This window comes from Plectropomus leopardus, chromosome 3 (genome assembly GCF_008729295.1).
Source record: "Plectropomus leopardus isolate mb chromosome 3, YSFRI_Pleo_2.0, whole genome shotgun sequence".
In the NCBI taxonomy this organism is placed as follows: Eukaryota; Metazoa; Chordata; class Actinopteri; order Perciformes; family Serranidae; genus Plectropomus; species Plectropomus leopardus.
In genome coordinates, this window is record NC_056465.1 from 29,122,296 (window position 1) to 29,136,166 (window position 13,871).

A 13,871-nucleotide genomic window follows, 5' to 3' on the forward strand; every position below is an offset into this window, starting at 1 on the left:
GCCCCCCGGGGACAGTGCCAGACTTTTATGTCAGTTGTATATTGTTGCCATAAGTGGAATTAAAACTTCCAGGTCCGTCAGGTGATGCCATTGTCATGATCCTTGGTGTCCTGCTATCTTTGCTTTGGGGGTTTCTGTTGTTTTTAACATATTCTTTCATATTAAGTCTGTTTCCTGATTTATTTTGTAGGCTTACTCCTCATGTGTCATGTCTGACCGCCCTGATTAGTTTCAGCTGTCCCTCACAAATCTGCAGTCTGCTCGCCTGTTCTCACTCCCCTAATTAGTGTCTTCTACTTTTACCTGCCCAGTTCCTTTGTCGGATCATCTGTTCATGTTTCTTATGGTTTCTCTGAGATCATGGGTTTTTTTTCTTCTGCTGATTGTTCCTGCCTGTTTGCCTGCCTGCCCGGTCATCTTATTTTCCCGTCCTGTTTTCCTTGATTAAAGTACCTTCTCTGAAACCACCTGCTCTCCTGCATTTGGGCCCTCCTTGCACATGCTGCTTCAGTCAGCCGCAACCAATGAAATCAGTGGATTCATTTTTTGGAGTGTCATAATTCCAAAATGGCTCATTTCACCATCAAGACTTGATCCATTTTGTCCGATAACATTTCAAAACTCTTTAAGAGCCTCGAGAGTAAATTCCTTTTTTCCTCATTCATGTTAGCAGGGGGCTAAAACAGAAGTTAGTGGCTCAGCTGCACTTGGCTGCTGTTAGTCTCTAGTGCAGTTGCTTTGTGGGCCCCAGGATGCAGAAGATCTGGGTCATTTCATACCTCAGAAATCAAGCTTTCATGTTTATCATCATCGTTCGCCAGTGAGAAACTTTCATAGAAATGGATGAGGGCCCACCTCTAATGCTGATTCCAGTTCTCTTTATACATCCATACAACAAAGGCATCTTGGATGGCTAGTGTGGGCAGCTAACCACAACAGTAACTGTTTTCAACACAGAAATACTGAAAAATAAAAAGAAAAGACATTGGTTGTCTGATTTACCATCGTGGAGTTATTTTACAAAGTCTCCAAAAAGACAACCCTGTTCAACGCTGGATTATAACGCAAAGAATCAGTCCTGTTCAGTGTTTAGTGGTGTGGCAGACTGGTGCATGCGGCTCAGCTAGAAAAGCTTCACTTCAGCAACAAAGCACGCCGTTTATTGTAAGATAATGTTACATTGGACATCATTTTTTTTGTCATTTGACGGATGGGGCAACTGTACGAGGCATTACACTCTCCTGAGTATCTCAATGTTAACAGGTGAGAGTACCCACACTGTCCGCATGAGCTGCGCTGCTGAGGCGCGGCTCGGCTGCTGCCCAGCTGTTGCACATCTAAAGAATGTGAGGCTTGCAAATTTTTTCCACGTGATGCATGTGGTTTTCATCAAAAATAGACATGGCCGTGGCCTTTTGATAGTCGTATTGACATTATACCACTTTTCACTAAAGTTTCTTTATCTGTCACAGACATGACAGAATATGAATATATTTCTGTTGACAGAGTCCCTTCAGTGGTTGACACAAGGTTTTTTGTTGTGAAATATTTGCGAGACCGTGTTTTTAACGGTGCAGTGGCTTGCACACTATTGGCTTTTAATTGTGGAAATACAGCAGTTAAAGCAGCAGGCAGCTCTGCAGCAGCACTGCAGCAACAACGCTGTTGGTGTGAACACGGCAAGCATGCGAGTCACAACAGTTCAGCGAGGTAGTCGTCATGGATGCAGTGTGCCCCGGGGTTAACTGGTTAATGGGTTTTGGGCTGTCAGAAGCAAAATTAACCAAAAGTGACATCCCTGGTGTGAATAGATTTTCCACTGATATTGTTCTGTTTTTGTTAAACTTTCACCAAGCAGTCCAAAATATAATTGCCCTCTTGGCTGTGTGTGTGTGTGTGTGTGTGTGTGTGTGTTGTCTCTGTAAGGGGACAGCTTCCTTCTGGCCCGTCCTCTGGGTATATTTTTGCTCTCTTGCTCTTGTTTTCGAAGGTGCCAGAGTTTCTTACAGCTTCTTTCTGACACTTTCACACTCAAAGCTTTTACAATTGAATTCATGGAAAAACACACATTTTCACACACTCATTTTTCCTTGTTCATATTTCAAACACATTGACCCTCTCTCTCTGAAGTATGTGTCTCTCTCTTTGCCTTTGACTCCCCCTTTTCATCTCCTCGCCTCACCCCTTCTCCCCTCCCCTCATTGGTCTTTCTTGTGGAAGCCCTGAGGGCAAATAGAAAGACAAAGATGAGGCCTTATTATTGTGAGCTTAATTGTGAAGATGAGTGATGTAACAGAGGTTGCTGCCAGCTGTGTCTCGGCTCGGCAGCGAGCACCACGCCTGAGGGGAGAGCAGCGGGCAAAGCATTGAACGTCACAGCCAGTAGGCCCCCTTTTAGGCTCGGCCACATATCCTAATTGTAGCCGAGTCATTCCCCTCACTCTCTGTCGTCAGAGATCAGCAGAGATCGGATAAGAAAGGGATTGAGGGGAGAGCTTCTCTGCATGTCTGTGTGCTTGTAGCTGTGACTGTTTGATTTCACTGTCTGAACTGTAGCAATGAGAGCAAAGTTTGGTTAAATTAGTTGTATATGTTGTGAGAAAGTGTGCGTCTGGTTGGATCAGTGTGAGGGGAGTGATACAAACAAAGTCAGAGGAAATTGTCTTTGACTTGTGTCTCAAAGGCAACAGCAGGTGGTTGCAGCAGCATTCATAAACACAATAATGATGTTCTTTTCACCCAAAATAACAAACAAATCTGTCAAGGTGAGAGTAAAGGGGATGAAAGAACTCCGACCTAATATCAAAGTATGAAGCTGAATATTAAAGAGCAACAAAAAAGAGCTAATGAGATGTCCTTAAAGTTAAAACCAAGTACCTGCAAGGCAGAAAAATGAATACAGGCATCAGGAGTTGGCATTTATTATTAAAAAACAAGAGTAGCAATTGACCGTTTGGTTACTGTTGCTCTGCCTGTCGAACATCCTGTTCTTGCTCAGTACATATTCAGCTTGATGACATTGGAGGATTAATTTCTTGAAATTCTTAGTATGCTTTGACTCAATGTGTCCAGAACCGTTTCTTGCAAGTCACTGCGGCAGATTTTTGTGACATCTACTTGATTTTACCAGGTGTAGCTAATTAGTCTAACATTTAAACATTTAAACCATGTTTAAATTTGTTACTTTATCCTTCCTTACACTGTGTGTTTTTTCATTTTGAATTTGCTCCATTAATTATTGTAAAGAGAGTGTGACAGTTGTGGCTTGTTTGAGAGAAAACCGAGCATCTTCCCTCGTGCACGACTGTCCGTGACTGTAAACCTGCTGAATTTAAACGCGGCGCTCGTCAGCAAAGACAACCCGATAAGAGCAGTTGAGGCTGTTGTCCTCAGTCACACACAGACAGACTATTGATTTCATGATTAGGCTGTCTGTCTTGAGTTCCTATTAAGTCTGTCGATGGCATCGACAGCACAGTAACGTCGACTGACCGCTGGATGTTTTCTAAATGACACGTAAAACGGACTGTCATAGCTCGCTGCTGTCTCTGCATATTTTTGCATCATTAACTTCTTCTCATCAGACTTTTTAAAACCCTTTTCCACCTGTGGACTGCTGCATCACCTCTTCACGGCTTAGGAACAGCCCTCGTGGTGTTTGTGTGACGTTGCGTCTGATGTTTAGACGATTTATCATCGTCGAGAAAGCGGCTGCATTCTGTTGGGATGCATGAATGGAAAGATGTTAGAGTGAGAGAATGAGAAATGAAAGAGACAAACGCAGAGCAGGAATCAATGACAAACACTTCTCCTCTGTGATGTAAATACTCTGAGGTTTTTCTTTTCCTTTTTTAAAGAAAAATCCATTTAGACTCTGGGTGTGTTTGTTGCTTAGCCTCTCTGGACCATATTCACACAGCCTCAGTGGATCCAAAGCCCATCTCGCGCTCGCAATTTCTCACTTCTGCTCACACACACTGCTGTTTTTAAACTGCTGCATAAGAAAAACAGAGATGCTCTGGTCTGCAGGAGAGCCAGAAGCAAGGTGATACTTCACCCTACAGAGAGAATATCACCTCTTTGGCTCTGTTCCCTGCACAACACTTCGGTTTGCAGCTACCTGTGTGTTCATGTCGACTGTGAACACAGATACAATACGACTGCGACTGAGCCCAGCTGTGACGGCTGTGTGGATGTGGCCCACAAGTATTTATCCATATTTATTGATGTATGTTCTTATGAATTCCAGTCCTGTCATTGTATTATATTCTTTACAAGACAAATGATCATTAAAGGAAACCCTTGTTTGGATCCGTTATCTGTCTTTGTTAGAGTGGTTATTTGTGCAAAGCTCTTATTATTTATCTAAAATCAGTATGTGATTAAACCGACCTTCAAATTTTACCTTTGGCATATGTTTTTTTTTGTTGTTTTTTTATCTGGTATCCCAACTAACACGTTTGGGACAACACATACTGAAGGTTTGATGCAGATCAAAACCAAGACTGGATTATGCCATTCCCATTTCAAAATCTTTTTTCAATATCTCTCTTTATAATAATCTGATCAGGTTACTTCTGAACAATTGGACCTTGGCTCCATTTTTACATTGAATATGAGATTTTTTCATTAAACTCTCGACATAAAAGTAAACAACCCCAAACTTTTTCCCCTTTAACCAATGTTTATAATGTTTATTCAAACTGCGAAAAAATTGAAAATGTAAATGCAAAATATGCCAAATGGAAACACTTTGATTTCGAAAAAAATCACAGTTATCGCAAAAAAATGTTTTCACACTCACATAAGGGGGCATTTCATTTGAAAAAGCCATATTTCGCAAAACTGCAATGGAAACATTTTTATTCGCTTTTAAAGGTCACATGATGCTATGACTATGTGCTCGTTGGTAGGAACTGGCTCCTTCAGGCGTGATGCAGCAGGCGCTACAAGAAGTGTTATTGCATCGCATAATTCATCGCATAAGTTTTGAATCTGCAATTCCTCTGTGAAATCCCAGACTATCACTTGCTCCCACACAAGGGGCTTGCCTTTCCATTGTCGCTCGCATAACGCGCCTACTGTATCTTCTGTCTGTCTGGTGTCAATTTATAACAAGTTTTGTGACACTTTATTGAATCAAACTCAGCTCAACAGAATGTCTGAATCTTACTGAAGCTACAGCTATCTGTACAAAGGCTGAGTCTCTAAGAGAGTACCACATATGTTTGCTTTCAATCTCTAATGAAAAACCCTGAAAGTTTTCTAACCTACTGAAAACACAACATCCAAGAATAAGGACAAGACGGCCTACAATCTGAAACGATTAAGAGGTGAAAAAAACTCATCTAGTGATCTAGCCAAGGGCAGCTGTCCTCTCCGCTCCACACGTATCAACGGGAATGTTAGGAGTTTACTCTTTCGTGAAAATTCACTTTTCTCTCCATCTTTCAAAAGTGTACTCTCTGGATATCATTGTGTTCTTTGGCACATGAGAGAGTCAGTATTTTTACTCCGAGCTGCGGATTCTGTAGCCGGAGAACAATCTGCACCTCTCTGACCTTCATGTGTTGAGGAGCTGTTTCTCTGAATCTCCTTGGATTAGGTAAAACATTTTCTCCGCAACCAAGATATCAATAACACGGATACAATTTTGCTCACATTTTTTTAAACATATATTTCAGAATCTGCTGCCTGGAGTTAAAGCAACAGAGCAGGTCGCCGAGGGCAAATCCCTCAGCAGCACCAGAGAAAAGGAGTGGGAGGAAGAGAAGGGAGGGAAATAGGTGAGAGGGATCAAAGGTAAGAGGAAGGAGGGAAGAGGGCAAAAGGGGAAGGAGAAAGAAAGAGAGAGTTTTTGTTTTGGCAGCAGACAGTTTGTGAATACGCCTACTGTTGTACTGTCTAACCTCGGAGACCTTCACTTCACCTGAACTTCCTCTGATGAGCTGAATATGAGTCCCCTCTCTTATCAGTGGATGGTTTCATTGCCTCACAGCTCTGTCTCCTGTAAAAATGCAACCTCCTCTCTCTCCCTCTCTCTCTTTCTCCCTCTCTCTCGTTCCTCTCATCTCCTTTGATATGTGACTCACTCATTTCATTATTATTCCGAAACACCGGAAGAAGCCACACTGCTGGGTTCTGTTTTCTGTCGACAATCAATCACACTGAATATAGCATCTCTTTTACATCCTTTCCCTCTGTTCTGGCTGGCTGAGTGATGTTTTTCGCTCAGCTCGGTGAGTTCCAAGGACGCTGCTCATTAAGGCTGCTTACCGGGGAGCTTCTCTTAAATTCATGGCTGAAAGTGACCTTCAGCTCTCCTCTGTTGCTGTGCGGAAGTTACAGATTTGTTACTGGGAGAAATGTTCCAAACTATCACCGACATTATGTCCTGAAAAAGTTTGGCGCTGAGGACCGGCGTGCCCTCTGAGCTGAGTCTCCGTGAAAGATCTTTCTTGCAAAAACTTAAACATGATAACCAATGAAACAGCTTATAAAAACAAACTATTTATACTCCAGATTTGTCCTCATTCTTGGAACTTTGAGATAAGCAGATAAATTAGAGGCATGGAAAGACTGCTCATCATAACCTTGTTCGTGGGTCGATATCGGGCTCATCTGGCAGGCATGGCCAATCGATGGGGATCTCTGGTATTATCCTGCATTATCTCCTAATGACGCTGCCAAAGTTCAAGAAGATTATGAAAAGCAACAAGGGGGGTTTAAGCATCATCTTATGCCTGACAGTCTCTTACTTAACCCCGAAGCTGCTCTGCCTCTTTTCCTTCCAGAATTACTGTCTGTCTTTATCTCACACACACAAACGTAAGAGGCTGCAGGCAAAAAAGCGCACTCTTCTTCTGTCTCCTCACCAAGCCGCTTATCCAAATCAAAAAAAGATTAATGTGCATCTTAACCCTGTTTATCTTCCTCATCTTTATTGCGGCCAGGTTGTCGAATAGCTTCGCCCGTGAATCTGCATTCACGGCCGCCCTAATGACGGCTGCAGATGGCGCCGCCTCGGCTCACTAACGGCTTCTTTTACAGTCTGTGTGTGTGTGTGTGTGTGTGTGTGTGTGTGTGTGTGTGTGTGTGTGTGTGTGCGCGCGCGTGTGTGTGTGTGTGTGTGAGTCAGACCTGAGGAGCACAGCCAGCACAAACATCAGTCTGAGCCAGGTTTTTCATACACCGTCACCCTCACATTCTGCTCTGCCAGCTGTGTGTACACTGTGCAGCGTTTTGTTACATGAACCTCAACTGACGATCTGGAAACCTGGCTTTACTAAGCTGCTTTTAACATAAGTAACTAAGTACATTTACTCAAATACTATACAACTTTGAGGTACTTTTACTTCAATTTTAAGCAACTTTCCCCACTTCTACTCTGCCACATTTTAGAGTGACATATTGCAGGATTTTTGCTTGTAACTTGCAATAGCACTGTGATAGCAATGCTACTTCATAACTGGACTTTCACACCTTGGAAGAAGAAAAGTGAAGGTATTTTCTCTTTGGAACAGCCTACCTCCAGTATTTTGATCAATCATGCAATAACTGGCTTTATCTTTTTTTTTTCTTTTTTCTTTGATTACTGGGGGAGATATCTCCAAAAGCCACCTTTGGCTTCTAACCTGTCTTAACTAAATGTGTCTTTCATTTGCATGTACATGTGCAAATGAATAAATGACATGTCTCCTGCTCCAGGCCGGTCCAGACTACCAACTGTTCTGTGGACTACGGTTATCTATAAAGCAAATGCAATGAGGTAAGCCTAATGAGCTCATGAGATATGAAATCAGAAAGATGTGTGATACCGATGCTAAACAGGAAGTATTATACTACAACTGAGAAATATCTCAACACTTTTTAAGGTCAGAAGTTTGCCTCTTTCCTGCAGCTTCCTCGGGGAAGTCACTCCAAGTTCCTTAAAAGATGAAAGTGCACAAGAGCTGTGAAGTGAATTGTAGGTGTTGTGGGACGGGGGGTTTTGTGACCAAGGTGAGATAAGGTTCAGGAGTTTGTGTGCTTCTGGAGCCACTCAATACCTTCTCTCCGCTGCAAGACCACAATGCCTCACTGACCAGTCAATTTCCGCATGCCGCTGCAGCACCAAATACCCTCGAGTCCTCCTGCATTCCTGCAGCACTCTGCATTCCAGACGTTTTTCAACCTCTTTCCTCTTATCTTTCCGCTTTCATTTTATTCCCCTTCTCCCACCAATCTCTCCTCCACACATCTTCTCTGTGTTGCCTGCCTTTCACTCTGTCCTTCCCTGTGACTTTGTGTTTCTGCTGTATCCTTGCCTTCATCTCTTCCTGCAGACACACAAACACACACAGAGCCTCATTCTCACACAAATGGTTTGAACTCTTTCATTAACCTCCCACTATTCTCTTTCGACCAAATCCTGGATTGTTGAAAGAGCCTCTGCGAGTAAACCAGTGTGACGGCTCGCCACCAAAGAGCACAGCTAATGGAAAGATGGAGGCTGGACTGTGGCGGTAAAACTAAAGCACACTTTCCTTTAGAGGATGACAGGGCAGACTCTCCCATTCATTAGCCACAGTGCACTCCATTCGATGGTTAACGCTTTCAATTAACTCAACACTGCTGCCTGTTTAATATGCCCCGCACTCTGGGGGGAACCTCTCACAATTTGGCCAATTACCCATCTCCACAAACCGACTGCTTTCAATGCATAATATGTATCAGCAGCAGCATGCTGCAGCTGAATTACACACAGAATGCATAAGGCATTAAGGGAGATCATTTAGGGAGATGGGGTAATTTCAGAAGCTATTTCCCACGGGCTAATGCTGTATGGATGTGGCGTCTGTTTGTGTGTTCAATCATAACAATGCAGAGGTCTGATGCAAAGTAAAAGTTAATTCCTGTGGGGATAATCTGCAAGCGTTGCTTTGCCCCCGTGTTTGGCTGCAATGTGCACAGTCAACAAATGACTCGCCGGCTCAGATGTTTGTAAAGGAGGAAGTTCAGATCTTAATGAGGACATTCTTTATTAAAACATTAATGGGATATGAATCAATGAATTATATGCAATGAGGTTGCTAGCTTCTAGTTTTTATACATGAATGTATGCATATAGTATTTCTCTTGGCTCTTGTGAGGTTATTTACATACTGAATTGCGCCTGTGGCTTAGTGTATGTTCGAAAAACAAGACAACAATGGGAAACTCAGAACACACAATTGCCATCAGGAGACAGAATCTAGGTTTCCTTATAGCAAAATGTTTTCAGGGACAAAACCACACCAGCTGTGGTCTGTGCTTTCAAGGCTTAGAAAAAGTGAAGCGCCATAAATGAGATGGCAATCTGGAGTAATTACTTTTCAAGCAGGAAACACTTTAGATTCATAAACAAAAGATCTCAGGTGTTTTCTTATAAACTAAGTTTATAGTAAGTGATATTTGGGTGCAAAATGCTGGAGATTGTGTGGATTATCTTTCAGCTTTCTTTTTTTAACCCTTTGAAACGTAGATCAACATCACCTTTCACAAGTATTTAAAGTAGAGCTGTCTCACTATTGACGTTAATGCGTTAATAGTGACGTGATTAAGGCCCATACATATTGCGTTATATTAAAAAAAAAAGTGTTAATCACAGATTAACGTTCCTGTCTTTAAGAGGCTGTACTGGGCTGAGTTTAAAAGCTAGAGTGATGATGCCGGTGTAAGGCTGTCTTCTTCGAACCTTAACTCAAAAGATTAAATTACCTAAGAGTTGAGGGTAAAAAAAAGACCAGGGACATCTTCTCAGTTTATCTATCAGTTCTAAAGTCCGCCAAACTGGCTTGATTTCTTCTTTGATAACATGGGGAAAAGGGCAATGAGCAACTAGGCAAGACATGCCCAGAAATATGCAGGAGTTTTTATATTTAGAAAATTATTTTTTAAAAAGAAATTCAAGAGAACTATATTTAAAATGAAAATCATATTTTTAAAAAAATCCAGAATGTTTTCTTTGTTTGTTCTTGTTTTTTTTCCCCAGGGTTTTTTTTTTTTTTTTTTCCATTTTTTTTTCAGTTTTTTTTTTTTTTTTTTGTCACTCTTAACTAATTTCTTGCTCATTTTGGGGTCATTTTCTCATAAGTTGCTTGTTGCCTTCTCCCCATGTTTTTGAAAGAAATCATTTTCAAAGGGTTAAATTACAGTGAACACACTGTGGCTTTGAAGTAGACCACAAGATGGTGCTGATATAGACAGGGAAAAAAGTGAGGACAGGTGGAGACACAGGTGAAACAGATGATAGTCTGATCACTGAATCATCCAATCAGACGCTCTGTGCACACTCTGTAGAAATGAATAAAGGGGTTTCTTAAATGTTGCTTCTGTTTGCTCCTGATGAAACAGGCCTGAGCTGAAACTTTTAAAAAGCTAGTTAAAGAAGAAGTGAAGTCTTGTGTGTAGGTCACCTTCTCCCCTCTCTGTAGTTCAAAAACCAGCAGCACATATCTGTTTGGGTTGAGGGAATCAATTTTTGCTCTCTATTCCACCAATGTTTGTCATTATTGATTGAGGTGTAATAAAGATGTCTATCAGACAGGTTTGGGGCAACACATTTTGATTTTACAAGTTGAGTCAGATGTGCTCATTACCTTCTTTTGCTCAGTGAACTTAATATGTGTAGCTGCACCTGGGGTGCGGTGCAAAGTTGTACTTTTTCGAATATAAAATTGCTCTCTGGCAAAAAAATAAAATATTGAGAATCAATTTTCACAACATGAAGGTCCTGCTAACCCAGACAGGTGTTTAAACTTTGTGTCTGATTAGACCTCTGATGAGGTTAAGGCTTAGGGGTCACCAAAGTCTGTCTGTGTCTGAAATACCCTGTGTTTTGGTTTGTTTGTTTGTTTGCTTGCTTGTTTGTTTGTGCTCAGCCACAGTACGAAGCACTCCTATGACAAAAAAAAACCCTTACTGTCTGTATGTCATCGTGCATGAAGGCACAGGTGGAACTAACAGCACTGACAAACGGAGAGGAGCCGTCATTAACGGTATTAGATCCACCTGCAATTTTCCTGCTGTGAAGAGTCAAAATATCAGCTGTAAAAAACCAAATCTATAAGGAAGGCAAAGGTGTGATTTGTCTGACACTAACAGGTGGATCAAAGATGTCAATCAGTCTGTGCAGAAGAGCTCTAATCAAGCTGAAGTGTCAACACCTGTGAAGTGCGGCAACAGCATTTGTAGAGCCTTTAAATTCATTTTTTATCAATATATGTGACTCCTGTTTCATTCTATTTCACATTTTGTGACTTAACCCCCTCCTCTGTGACTTTGTCTGTGGCCTGTTTTGAGGCCCTGACCTCTGTCACAAGCTGATAAATGAGAGCCGAGCAAAAGCCAGCGCAGTCCCGTCCCTTTGTATTTACTGTGTAGCAGCACTCGGCTGTTACAGGGTCACCTAATTTCATTTCATGTTCAGAAAGAAGGCGGCAACGCCGAGGCCTGATGAAATGAAGACAGCGCTGTCATCTTCTGAGCAAACTCGTTTAAAGGGTTCAGTCACATCTCTGCAGCACGTCTTTGCAGCGTCGCTCTACCTGTCTGTCTTTTCTCTCCGTCTTTACGTCGAATGTTTCTCTTGTCGTTAAATAAAGGGAGTGTGAAGAAGCTTTAATCAAGGCCAGTGCCTCACTAATGTTCGGCCTCATGAGGATTGTCTACTGCCTGGCCTGTTGAGCTCACCATCTGTGGATTGTGTGGTTTCTGTTATCATTTCTGTTAACTAAAGCACACAGATCTGTCATTTCTGTTCGCCAAAGCGCTGGCAGTCAAAATGTGAGGTAAGTGGCTGCTATTGAGAGTTCCCAGCTATATAACATGTAAAGTGAATTTGAGATGGTTACCATCACAATCCTGAGTGCATAAAAAATAGCTAAATTACTTTGGTGCTGAAATGTAGAATACGTAATCCTCCATAAATTATAAATGTCATAGTGCATCAAGTAGGACTTTGCTTATTAATTTAGTGGCTGTGACTCTACATTCACACAGTAGCACACAGACTAATGGGGCTGGTGAGAGCGCTCATCGAATCATTAAAAATATCAGCTTTGATCATCAAGGTCATGTCAGCGCCTTTAAATATCTAAGAGAAAAAAATCACAAAGCTGTCAATAAAATCACAGATGTGATTTTTCACACAGGTCAAGTTAGTCACTCACAGCTCGTATTTCATGATGTTGGACTTGCGATGAACCTGACTTTAATTACATGCTGCCAGTTGCTATGACGATGACATGGTTTGCACTGCCGTGTTGGCACAACACCAACATGCTCCCACTCATAGTCGGGTTCACCGCTCAGCAGTTTCTCTCTCTGGCAAACACTAGAGCACACGAGGCTGAGCGGAGCACATGTACTCCAGAGCGAAACATTCATCACTCATCAGCTGTGATTCCTACTCACACAACTGATTCATAAATATTAATGAGGATCACATGTAACACAAAATAAAGTGTCTTGAGGCTCACTGGGTATCTTAAGTCTCAGTTGGCAAATAAAAGTGTGTATCATCTACTAAGGTTTGGTGCTGTTTGAACCGTAGACTCCTTGTTAGTGATTGGGACACAGGCCAAACTAAAAACTCAAAGTACACGCCAAATACATTTTTCCCAAAGATGGTTTCTGTCACTGAAGGTAGGAGCTTGGTCCACCATCAGTTGGTATTTGTACCTACAAGGTTTGTCAAGCCGAGCCAAAGAGCGCCTCAAGCAAATCCCACCACCCCTAACTTCTAACTTATTTTTTTCTGAAAACACAGGAAAAAGGCAATAAGTAACTTATCAAGAAATGACCATTAAATTAGCAAGAAATTAGTAAAAAATAAAAATAAAAAAAATAAAAAAGAAGAAGAGAAAAAGAAAAAGAAAGGAAAGAAAATGACCTGAAAATTATTAACAAGAAACAACAAAACAAAACAAACAAACAAAAAACTGGAAAGTAAAAAAAACAACAACAAAAACCACACGCACAAAAAACAAGGAAATGGCATGAAAAAAACTGCATTATTTTATAATTCTGTGAAATTATTTTAAATGTATAATTGTGATAGTTATGAATAAAGTTCTCTGGATATTTTCCCCAGCTACTTTTTAATGTATCTCTACTTTTTTCCATGTTTTTGAAATAAATAAAACCAGTTTGCACAGGGTTCAAAGGTCATGGCTGTGGGAAGTGACCTCACTATAATACATCATGTGGTGCAGGTGCTGCAGCACCCCCTGCTGGAACAGGCCAACATCACAACATTCTCTTCAAAATTAAAAAATAAATAAATAAATAAAAGGGGATAAAGGGGATAGAATTTTAAATATTATTTTTCTGTTGGTATTTAACAAAAAATGAAGGAAACACTGAATAATTACTACTAATTAAAATAACTCTAAGCATCATGGTCAACGGACGTTACGTAGGCTACTGTAGGTCAGTTTCCGGTAGACTCACGCACCTTTCCCTGATGAACGTGCACACAGACATTTCGGACAGTTTGGACATTAATGCATTCATGAGTGACTTTATCTCATCAACCCCTGAGCGCCAATCCACTTTTGGAGTAACATAAGAGAAGCACAAATCCAGCAAAGGTAAAGTGTCTGTTCCATTAAGAGCTGCCGCCGTGCAGCTTTATAACACTATTGGGCAGTTATTTTACGCTGATTTTGCTGCAAAAATGTATTTGGCTGTGTTGTTTTGTGCTGTGCAGGTTGGCCTTTTGGATCGGATTAAAATGCGCATTTGGATATGTTCTGGTCTGCTGTGCGCATTGTGTTGATGGCCCGGTTTTTATTTTCTTGGGCGCATAATAATTTAAAGACCACACACTTTTGCTGGCTTCCGTAAAT